The sequence below is a fragment of the Lutzomyia longipalpis genome, chromosome 3, assembly GCF_024334085.1.
Source record: "Lutzomyia longipalpis isolate SR_M1_2022 chromosome 3, ASM2433408v1".
Taxonomy (NCBI): domain Eukaryota; kingdom Metazoa; phylum Arthropoda; class Insecta; order Diptera; family Psychodidae; genus Lutzomyia; species Lutzomyia longipalpis.
The window spans coordinates 7,832,217-7,844,653 of NC_074709.1; the positions used below are offsets into that span (position 1 = coordinate 7,832,217).

Sequence of the window (12,437 nt, forward strand, 5' to 3'; positions counted from 1 at the left end):
CCCACGGCTTGAGCTTTAGCTCCCTCGCACACACAAGGGGGTGGCCTCTGTATTATCATAATAATATGAATTTTCCATGAATATTTCCCCCCGGGAGCACAAACTAACCGTAACGAGTTTATGTGGAAATCCATCATGATGTATTAGGGCGGGTGGGAAAGGGAAAAATGAAATGAGTGATTCGTCTTCTTTTGCACGAAGCAAATTTCGTTAAACATTGACGCTACAATCAGGCCAAAATAGCCACAAGCAGTCTTTTTATCCATCACAAGACTCTATAAATTTACTTAATACCATCACACAGACACAGAATTAGGTTAAGAATGCCCCCAAGTCAAATATTCATGGTCATGGAGATGGTTGGGGTAGTTTGGGGAGCTTTTGCCAGATATAACGGCATGGCTATATACTGGGGAAAAATTTATGAAGCGATGATATCAACGTGGAATTTCAAAGAAATTTTTTGGGATTGAAATTCCATAAAATAAAGTTGTTGGGGAAATTCTAAATTTAAATGTGTTTGGAAGAAGGAAAAGGAGTTTATTCATTTTTGTACGAGAAAACCCCTCAGTCGAGAAAACAATTGAGAGAAAAATTACAAAGAAAATTCCCGTCAAGGGGTGTTTATCTGGCGAATATTTTGGTTTTTTAAGCGAATCATCCGAATATTTTTGAAGATCTGAATATTTTACTTCACATGAACATATTTTGCGTATTTTGCTTAAAACCAAACACCTTAAAACCGAAAAAAATCCAAAAATGTATTTAGGACATTTTGGTTTTGAATTTAGTATTTTTTTTAGTTAAATTTACTTCTTTATAGCATTAATTTACCATTTTTCTGTTGGTATTTAGTTCTTTTTTTAGGCTTTAATAATTTTTTTAAAAGTTTTGTTCCTCAACCTATGCTGTTTTGGGATTGAAAACCAAATATTTATTGGCTTGAATTTACTCTTTGTTTCGGGTTGAATTTACTACTTTCTGGCTTGAATTTAGAACTCTTTGACTTAAATTAATTACTTTTCATGCTTCAATTTTAGTCTTTTTCAAGCTTTTTTTTTTTTAATTTTTTAAATTTATTTTTTAGAGTTGAAAACCAAATACTTTTTAGCTTGAATTTACTACTTTTTGTTCTTTCTACGCCTAAATTAAATATTTTTATGCTTCAATTTAATCTCTTTTAGGCTTGAATTTATCATGGTTAGGGATAAAATTACTATTCGGTTTGAATTTAGGTTTCTGCTACTCAATTTGAGCCATTTAGAGGCTAAAAATCAATATTTTGATTTCTTTGGCAAATTTAGTGAATATTATAGTGAATAATCCGAATATTTCCAAAGATCCGAATAATTCCGTCCAGATAAACCCCCTTGATTCCCGTGAAAGCTTTTATGTAAAAGCTTTTGAACTTTCACGATTTTCATGATTTCCACACATTTTCTCGTATCGGATGCAAGATATGTTTATCCTGGAGAAACTATCAATAAAAAGAGCTTTTAAATAAAATAAAACCGCGACAATGAAAGTTTTTCGATAAAGAGAAAAGTGCTTTGAAATTTTTCAACAATATAGAATCTAAACTTTCACCAACTTCGTTATCCCATTCAATTTGCTGGCTGTCGAGAAGTCAATAGCGCGATGGGTTCGCCACCCCTCACTCAAGATTGCTCACACCGAACACACCCTCGGAGCGACAATGTGATTTACAACCCAAAGTGCATATATAACTCCGCAAAGGAGATATTTTGTCTTGGGCGCAAGCGCTAAGGTACTTGCCTCCATCCTTGTGACTGAGAACAATCGTCAAAGGGATTCTCAAGTGAAATTACGAAATCATTGCGATACTCCCCCCGGAGCTGGCGATGTGCCGACTCTCTGCACGTCGTGCAATCGATAAGTGAGATTTGATTTAGGATATTGAGCTGTAGCACATACAAAAAAAACTTACGGGCTGTGATTCTTCCTTCAGAGGCCAAGTTAAATATATGTAAATGCAAAGTTTAATAGATAGCTGGATTAATAAGAAAAGGGAATGTACTGGTAAGTTTCACTTACGGGCTGTGATTCTTCCTTCAGAGGTCAGTCTAAGTATGATATTTGATGAAGATTGAGGTGAAATGTGGCAGAAAATTCAAGTGTGTCATAAATTGGGGGTGGCAAACTCTGGGGAAGGCTAACTCGCGCATTGGCTGTGATTCCTGGCGCGAGTCATCCTTCCCCAGAGTTTGCACCCCCAATTTATGACACACTTGAATTTTCTGCCACATTTCACCTCAATCTTCATCAAATATCATACTTGGACTGACCTCTGAAGGAAGAATCACAGCCCGTAAGTGAAACTTACCAGTACATTCCCTTTTCTTATTAATCCAGCTATCTATTAAACTTTGCATTTACATATATTTAACTTGGCCTCTGAAGGAAGAATCACAGCCCGTAAGTGAAACTTACCATGTACATTCCCTTTTCTTATTAATCTATACTATACTGCTATATATATTTTACCGTTCTATTTTACTTTGCATTTATATTTATATGCTTTATATGTATATATAAAGCGCCCCGCTTCGCGGGGCGCCAAATTGTTTGAATTCTATTTTGCATTTTTATGTATCTATATACTTATATATGTATATATAAGGCGCCCCGCTTCGCGGGGCGCAGGATACCTATATATAAGTACTAGTATTTGTTCATACACTTATATGTATTTCAAATTTCAACATTCATTTACTACAAAAGCTCACATAATAAGATCTGCTCAAAATCAGATTAGTTGGAGCCCAAAATAAGTATTATATGCTAACTTCAGAACGCTATATCTCAGGAACGGCTCGATAGATTTTCTTAAATGAGCTATCGTTGGAAAGGTCTTGATATAAGCTATAACATACTGAAGTTTAATCAAAATTTATGATCTAGTTTTCGAAAAGTTCGAGTTTAAAATTTTCGAAAATTTTGTTTTTGATTTTAGCGCCTCTTGCGGTCATTTCTCGAAAATGCAATGTTCTAGACATTTATAGGGTTTCACGAAACCTTTCATTTGCGCTTGAGTTGATTAAAATTGGACTTGTAGAACCCGAGATATGACATGCCAACTTTGGAAGGCTATATCTCGAGAACGGCGACATAGATTTTCTTTATTTTTGGCATGGAGCTAGATAATATAGTCAACTATAACATACTGAAATTTCATCCAAATCTATCGTACAGTTTTCGAGATATTCATCGAAAACTAATCGAAAATTCTGTTTTTGATTTTTGGCCCTCTAGCGGTCACTTTTGAAACTTTGGATGTTCTAGAAAGTTGTAGGGCTTGCTGAGAGCTTTCATTTAAGCTTGAGTTGATCAAAATCGGTCAAGCCGTTCTCGAGTTATGGTCGATTTTCGATAAAAAATTGTGGCGGCCATATTGACTAAACGGCTTGACCGATTTTCGAAAATAAGATATCGTTGGAAAGGTCTTGATGGCCCCTACAACATATCAAAATTTCAGACCTCTAGCTATTACAGGGGCTGAGATATAGCGAAAACAAAATTTAGGGGTGTTCCAAAATGGCGGACGGAAGGGTGGTGGGGCGGATTTGACCTCATAATCGGATGTCTTCCACCCGATATATGAACTTTGCCGTTGACCGCAAGTCTCTATCTATTACCGTTCTCTTGTTATTCAGCGAAAGGTTCCGGACGGACGGACGGACGGCCGGACGGACGGAACATTTTTTTGGAGCATACGTTTTTTGGAATGTGGGGACCCTAATTCGTGTTCATACCAAGTTTGAGCCCGATCGGACAACATTGCATTTTAGGTGGTACACAGAAGCTGTGCTATTCTTTTCTTCGAAAGAATCACAGCTAAAAGACCGCGCGATGTGGCGGAAGGAGAAAATTGACTCGAGAAATTGCATCCTCTGGCAAGTCATCCCAACGTACACCCACTCACACCCCCTTCCAAGAGCTTCCTTTTGTAAGTAGATAAATATCTCACAGCAGAAGAGCTCGCGCCCACCTCTGCAATCACCCGGACCAGCCCACAATTTTAGCACACACGGTGTGCATCGGCAATATTCTTTTATTTGCCGCCGAAATTGCCTATGAATACGAAATATGCTGTGCGCCCGGGTGGAAAGCCCGACGTGCCCCCATTCGCACGTGCACGAACCAGTGAATTTCAGCACCCGCCACCCCTCTTCACGCGCGTCGTAACTCGACGCTGGGCATCTTGACGCTGATTTAGGATGATGTTCTGCACATAATAATTTCGGTTAGCGCAATAAACTGACAGATTATCTCCCACCCTCGTCGGCTTTTCCAACCGTCAACTTGAGTTTATCTTGCGGGGTCGATGGGTGAAAAGTTGCTCCTTTTCCTACCTTTGCAATGAAGCTCATAGCTCCATGGAGGAATCTTCTGCAATTAAGTAGTTCACAAGTATGCGCTAATGAGCCACTTGAGTCATTTCTTAGTAGATAAGAAAATAAAACAAGAACGAATTGAATTTTGCATATTTTTTTTAGATGGAAAAACTTGAAAATTATTTGACTAAATACCTATAGGTAGTAAATTTTCGCTTTCGTCTAAGGGTTAGATAACAAGAGAAGTTGCCCAAAAAACGAAAATATTCCAAATTCTATACGTAAAGTCCTTAAAAAGGACATCTAAACTTCACTTGAATTGTAAAGGAGTCCTATTACAGGTTGAAGTCCATTAAAAGGATTTTGAAATAGTGGTGAAATTTCTCTAACTATCTCTAACTATTTCTCTAACTATCTTAATTTGCGGTATTTATATATTTTTTTGATGATTCATTTTAAAAATGCTAAAGTTTTTGGACACTTCATAGAATATCAATTTAAGAAAAAATATTGTAGCGATTTTCCGGTACTCAATGTCACGGGATAATGCCTTATTTGCAATAGGGTAGGTACTGATTTTATCGATTTTATATAAATCTAGTCAAGGTCTATATATACAAATTTTGGTCATTAGGATCGGTTTGAGGTGAGACGCGGCGTCCTTAATCAGATTTCTGTCATTAATCAACATAGAAAGGATTTAAAGTATATTAAAAATAAATTTAAAAAAAAAAACAATAATATATATTTTTTCTAAAAATGCCAGGAAGAGTTCCAAAACGATTAAAATGAATAAACTCCTTTAATAATAAAACTGTATAAATTAAAAGTAAAATATTTCGAGAAAATTTTAATCTTGAAAAAAGGCTAGTTGTCTACCCCTTGTGGGTGATTTCTCGCACTTGATACTACGAGGTCGAGCGTAGTGCACAGCATCAGCCTCGCACATCATTGTCGCTTGTGAGGAGTGTGTGGAAAAGTGCGGGCGTAATGGGAAATCCGTGTGCGGTTTTGGCATCGTCGTGCCGCCAGTTGCTAGGCAACTCCCGGACTTTGCTGCAGAGTTGTGAGCTTCGATAGCATTTTTCCCCGCTGAGCATCCAACCGTTTTCGCCGGTATAGTGCCGATGGGCCTCTATGCATCCCAAATTAGATAATTGTGTTTGCATAAATTACAACATAGGCTGAATTACTTTACTGAGCCCCACTAGCTGGCGCAGCGGGAAATTCTAATGCATGTGGCGGGAAATTGGATGCGTTGAGTACCAAAATATCTATACATAATATTCTGGATAAAAGCATTGTATGTAGTTTCGCGCGATGGATCTCCCACGGAGGCAGCTATAGTGTTTTGGCGTACGGAGTGGGTGAGCGCATGTCCGGAATTTTGCAATGGTCTTCGCACTCTTCCACCAAAGCAGCGGCAGACGTTGCCAGATTCGGATTCTGTGCTCGCGAAGAAGCATCGTTCTGCGGGAAGTCTTATCAAGTTTTTCTTTTCATTCATTCATCTCTGTGCCATTTCCTCCCAAAGGAGTGCGGGCGCACATCAATCCCAACCGCAAGTGAACTATAAAAAAAACTCTCTGTAGCCTCTCAGTGCATTTTGTAGTAAGTTCTTCGCACCCAGAAGCCGCCGCGATTAACCCGTTCATCGGGTGATTTTTTACTCGCGTAAAATTTGCATGGTGATTCTCTTTTTGTGTGTGATTTCTAACAATTCCCCAGCCACCACACTTGGAGTGATATCGCGAGTGCGAAAAGTCGATGTTTGTTTAATGGTTCAGGTTTTTTTTTCTCATCTTCAACTCCGTGGAGCGCAAAGAAATTTGTGAAACGAGTTTTTGGCATCATCTTGCGAGAATATTTCATTCTTATGCAGATTTCGAGGGATTAAGGCAACCTCTAATGGTGAAGACTTCACCCAGCAAGGAGCCATCCTTGAAAGGGAATTTAATTAAAAATACTCCATGACGATGAGAAGGTAATTTTCCGGAGGCATGGAAGGAATTTTTAACTACTTCCACATAAATTTCCATTGAGGAAAATTCCTCTACATTGTGCAGTTTCGACATAGTTCTGGAATATATAGAGATACTTTGGTGACAACAAAGTAGGGGTTCAATGATTGCGGAAATGAATGAGACGGGGGTAATATTTTAGGGGAATAATTCAAATTTTCAGGAAATTTAAGGGGATACGGTAGAGTTGATCAATTGAACTGTTGAAAGATTTTTCCAGATTAATTTTAGAACATTAAAAATCTTTGAAATTGAGGAAATATTTTGGAGGGTTGAACTAAATTGTAGTTAAAAAAAACACAATCAGTAATAGAAAAATATTATTATTTAAAATTATTTTGAACGATGTACTAAATTTTGTACTAAATGTATAAAATCTTATATAATCTGAGATATAAATTCTTAAAAAAAGAAAATTGCAAGTTTAAAAATTTAATTAAAAATATGTTACAATTTAGTACTCTCTGTGTTGTACTAATTTTTAGTACATAAATACTAACTCTGCCAAATGATACGCATAAATTTCCCAGGAACCTACTATGAACTACATAATAGGAACTACATAGAAGATTTTTAAAATCAGTTGTACTATATTAAGTGTACTAAATTGTACTAAAAATCATCAAATTAATAAAAATATAATTTTTCCGATAATTAAATTACCTAAATGCTATTTATTTCATTATCAGTCCAAAGAAAAAAATATTTAAGGTATTTTTAACATAAATATCGTTAGAAACGTTTGTACTAAAACGATTTATCCCTTCTAAATTTATCTATTTTAATATTTCACATTCTTTTTTTGAGCACTCAAAGCAAAATTCAATGTAATTTTATACCCCTAATTTTGGTGGATGATGGAGCATTTTGTCGTAACAAAGTTTTCTCATGGGCCCCGGCAATCGATTTCCCTTCAGGAACGCACACACAGAGAAAACGTCCACCCTCATCAACCACTAACGACAACCCTCCCCCACAGCAAATGCATTCATGTAGTGTGTGGAGTGAAAACTTCTTGGCTAACTCTTGAAGAATTTCCCTCTCGCTGTATGGGAATGAATGGGGGACGAAGAAGCCGTCCACCCTCCCTTTAGAGAGTTCAAATAAAAAACTCCTCACGATTTTCTCACAACTTGTGTCGAATTCGCATCACGCGGAATAGACACACCAACCCCTATCTTTCATGTTAAACATGCTCGAGGAGCTCATGAGTAGCAAAAAATGGCTATAAAACTTTTTACTTAGCAAAAACCCCGGTGTGTATGGAAGGAAACTGTTAGGGCATCCCCCTCTGTGATGCGGGACACAGGGGGTTGAAGAGTCGCGATTGTACCACAAGCCGCAGGCAAATGCGAATGAAAAGCCCTTAGCTGAGTTTTTTCTTTCACTCACAAGATATGGCAAAAAAGGCAGAAAACAAGCTCAAGAGATGGAGCAAAAAGAGCAATTCTTCATTATTCATTTCCTCCGTGAGACATTTCATTTGTATGGGAAATAACTCTCATATATCTTTCATCGTCAAATCCTCCATCATGCCAACCATTTGCAACGCACACAATAAAATATCATGCCTCCCCATGGAAGACTGATGATCCTAGAACGCATGAAGGATGTGCTGGACATTCTAAAATCCACCCCCTCATCCCATTTACCCTCCTGGTCAATTGAAGGTCCGTCCAGTGTCCTACATGGCATGACGGTGTGCCCCTGCAATGAGGGACTAAAAATGATTTTGTTGTCACTTTGAGATAAACCAGCCTCTGGCTCTGAAATGCGATGCCGTCCCCAATTAACGACACGCCAATTCAGTCATTCAGTTTGAATTTTCTGTGTAAAGGGAAACCCACATACTCCCACAAAAACCCCCTGAATTCATCGATAAATTCAAAATGTTTGAGATGAGCTGATTTTAGGTAGATTTAAGAATTTTTTTTTATCAATTAAATATTGGTATTAATGAATAAATTTAATCCCTTCAGGACTGGAAGGAAATTTATTAAAATATTTAACCCTTGAAGGAGTTTGCTGGCCAAAGTGGCCAATTCGACATTTTTTAAATCATCAGAGAATAGTATCTCTTAAAAATATCGTGATAATTTCTACATAATGTGTGTAAAAAATTTCCATTACTTCAATAAGAAAACCTGGAAAAATACATATTTTCTTTTACGATAAAATGATGATCAAACTTTTGAGGTTAGAAACCTCGATCCTCAAAGTGTTAGGATAGTACGGAATATTCTTTATATATATTTTTTAATATTTAGAACATAAAAAAGATACGATATGAACAACATTGGAGTCGAAGTTTCTGGATTTAAATTACCAAACCAAATTAACAGCTATTGGGCTTTATTCAGCGACCAAGAAACCCAAAATTTTTGAATTTTGTACTAAAATTTCAAGATTTCAAGATTTTCAAGGGTTTCTTGGTCTTGAAATCTTGAAATTTTAGTACAAAATTAAAAAATTTTAAGGGTTTCTTGGTCGCTGAATAAGACTCATTGCATTGCAAAAAATTAGCAGATTTTGATAATTTATTTGCGTATTCTCGCTTGACACTTTCTTATCTAACGTTTGACGTTTATTTTCTAGCACTTGATGCTTTTTTTATCGTCTGTCGTTTGGTTTTCAAACGTTTTACCTCTCTTTTCTAACGTTCGACATTTAATTTCTATCGTATTTGACGTTTCTTGTCTAAAGTTTAATTTTTTTTAACGACGTTTAAAATGCTTAACATTTTTTTTACATCATTTATAAATTCAATTTTTCAAAAGCTTACAGTTAAATCTCAGACGGGAAAAATTATTTTAATTTCTAAATAAAAACTTGAATTTTCTAAATCCGGACGAAACTTTTATCTTTAATCTATATTAATCAATGCATCAGCTCTATTGTGATACCATTAATATATACCTAAACTACCTATATTCATATTAATACATAATAAAATAATATTCTTACGACTAAAGACATTCCCACCGACAAACTCCTTCTTCTTAGAGTAATTTAGAGAATTCCTGCCACGCACTAAAATTCACTGAAATTTAATATCAAAATTAATATTAGTGTGCACCTTCTTCTCATTTTCATTCCATCGCTAAGCATGTACTGTATCAAGTGATTTTATTGTCTAATCAGCGTATCTGTGGCTTCATTGAATTTCCTCCTCCATGGAGCAGCGCAATCAATGTAAATCGACGCACATTTGGTGGTTCTGGGTGTAATTTCACACCACGGAAAAAATCTTACGCGCTCATAGAGCTCACAAAAAATGGGAAATTACGTTCAGGTTGGATGAAGAAAAAGAAGAGAAAAATAAGATCAAGGCTTTCACCCACTTGTTTATGGCAATAATCAGCTGGTGTTGAGATGAGATTTCTTTCTATGCGCGTGTTTGCATTGAGAGAGTCCAAAAAATACGATCCGATTACATTTAGCGCAAAATTTACATACATTTTTCGGGGATTTTATTTGGCAAGAAATATCCCCTTAGGGATTTTTCACCTTTCAAATGGATAGATTGGGGGTGGTGTGGCTTCTGATGGCAACCCGCCTTCCACGCTGTTCCTGGAAGCAATGGAATTTCCTTTTGAGGTGGAACAGGAAGAAACGGTTATCCTGTGGAAAATGGGTGTGGGGGGATGTTATCGATTTTTATTGCCAGATTTCTGCTTTTCTTATCATTCCTCTACACATGTTAGGGTGGTTTTTCAACTGTGCCTCCTATCGCCACCCCCACATGTAGAGAAAGAAAAAAAAACATGCTTACGGAAGTAATATTTTGAGGTATTGTTGTGGAGCTTTTTGCCCATCCCCTAAAGGAGCAAAAAAACAGCCCCAAATCACAAGGGATGAGATCCCCAAATGGGCCCTCAGGATGATTTGTTGAAGTTAGAAAAAGAAACAACTGTTTTCTGCAATCTCACAACTTTCTTAAATATTCATTTTCTTCTGTTTGTTTTTCGTTGTCATCTTGAGGAGTGTATATATTTTGAATAATAATTGGAAGATGTTGGAAGGAGTGGGAGGCATTTTTTTATTTCAGTATTGAAAACGATATTTTATTCAATGACTAACCTATACACTGAAAACAAATCAAAGCAGATATTTATTTAAATGTGAATAAAGAAGCATAAAGTTCTAATATTCTTTTGAATATTTTCTTTGTGAAAATGAAATTAATTTAACCAAATGGACTTTTCATTCATTTCTGAGCTTTCTTTTATATATATATAGAAAAGAGCTTTTGACGGAATTTTTACCCCTCAATGAGTTTCTTTAATTTTATTCACGGAATTATGGAATATTCAAAAGACTGTTGCTTTGGGCTGGAGCATCGCATAAATTTATGTTTTATGCAAATATGGTTTTTCTGTATTCTCCGTCGTGCTTATTAAATTTTTAATAATAGTTAAGTTTTACAGAAGTACTCAAAACATATTTGATTGAATCGAACAGAGCTCAATCAAAATTGACACGAATGTGCTGATCCTGCTGATCAAAGTTTGTGCAAAAATTGTCCCAAAAATATTTAAAGCTGCATAAAACTTATTTTGCAGAGATTTTCAAAGCACAATCAGCTTTGGAATTTGAGAAGAAATTCCGCACACTGTCATTCAAAATTTCAGAAAGGAGCTACTAAAGTAAGAAAAAAAAAGCTTCCGATTGAAAAAAAAAATTTTAAGATAAACTTTTCGTCCATAGTTGATCAATAATTGATCGAGTTAAAATTGACTCAATATTGATTGTGCCAATTATATCGACTCAATGACGGTTCGCATAGTGATAAGGTGAGATTTGACTTGAGATTGATCAATTATTGGCTCATCACTAATCAATTGATTGACTGAATCAACTGATTTCTCAATTTTTTGAAACAATTTTTGATCAATCTGATTAATTCAACAATAATTGAGCACTTGTTGGTTCAATCTAAATGTTTTTTAATGGGTTATTTAGGGAGCTAAAGAATTTTTTTTTAATTGAAAATCGTTAAAATTTACCAAAAATTCCATTGATTTAAGGGATTTAAGAGATTTCTCTTTTGACTAAAACCACCCCAGGATTTTCATGAAAATCCAAGGTTCAAGAGATCAATAAAAAATCCAAAAACTAATATTTTCTAACTAGAACGAAAAAGTTCTAAATGCTTTAAGAATAAACATTTTTATCTTCTGAAAATCATTTAATTTTAAATTTTTACAAATTGACTCAATTACCCCAATCTCCCATTAGGTATATTAAAGCCTTCTGAACACGTTGAGAAAATTAAAATAATTCTTTAAAAAAAACTGGCCATTGAGATCAACATCAGGGCCATCATTTAATAGAGTGAACACCACCCTGCCTTTGCTACTGAAAATTAATGAAATCATCCCTCTGAAAACATATTCTTCGGACATTTTCCCATAAAAATGTTTTTCCCTTCGTCGGCAAGAGTTTTTTTTCCTTGCTGCTCCTCTTCTGTGTGCCCATAAATCAATGAGATTGTCTGATATTAAAAACATTCTTCACCGAATGGCCCGTAAAAATGGCTATTGAGAGGATATTTTCATTATGAAGGCCAACATTGGATGACTTAGTGACTCCGTGCGGGAATTTTCCCTGCACGTGCAATGTTGGTTGAATGCAGTCTTCGCGTAGATCTTCATTACACAGCAGCAGCAGCAGCAGCATCCATATAGCGATGATGGCAATTGGTGCGAATTTTTCAGTCACGCGCCCAAAATCAATTACCATCCCACCCAAAAGAGCTTTTCCTTGGGTGCGAAAAATGCGTTTAGCCCGGTGACAAGGGGTGAATCCACCAGCAGCAGTAGCAGCATCACCCCCCAGCCAGGAGGCGTGAAAAAAGCACGTCCCCAGAGATTGGTGTCTCAGGCACTTTCGTATTTTATATCATCCTCCTTCATCCCTCGTTTTTTCTTCTTATTCTTATTCACCTCCCTCTAGCTCCTGATGAACCCCCCCCCCAGAGAACAGCACCCTCTCCTGCTGTGAGGCAGCACAAAACATCACATTAAGTTTTCGCACGCACCATTGTTTCACTCTCTCTCTG

The 12,437-nt window shown here is 36.3% G+C and overlaps 2 protein-coding genes across 3 annotated transcripts in view; one reads left to right on the forward strand and one right to left on the reverse strand.

Moving 5' to 3' along the window:
* LOC129791903 (probable hydroxyacid-oxoacid transhydrogenase, mitochondrial) overlaps positions 1 to 12,437 on the reverse strand; it is a 294,221-nt gene that overhangs the window by 210,902 nt on the left and 70,882 nt on the right. The gene's annotated exons all lie outside the window — the stretch shown is intronic.
* Positions 1 to 12,437, forward strand: part of LOC129791799 (uncharacterized) — a 59,498-nt gene that overhangs the window by 11,067 nt on the left and 35,994 nt on the right. The window contains exon 1 of one of the 2 annotated variants that reach the window (XM_055830323.1): positions 5,646 to 6,339. The exons of the other annotated variant lie outside the window; for it this stretch is intronic. The gene's annotated coding sequence lies outside the window, so the exon portion shown is untranslated. Of the gene's footprint in view, positions 1 to 5,645; positions 6,340 to 12,437 lie in introns of those variants that run through there. 2 annotated transcript variants of the gene reach the window in all.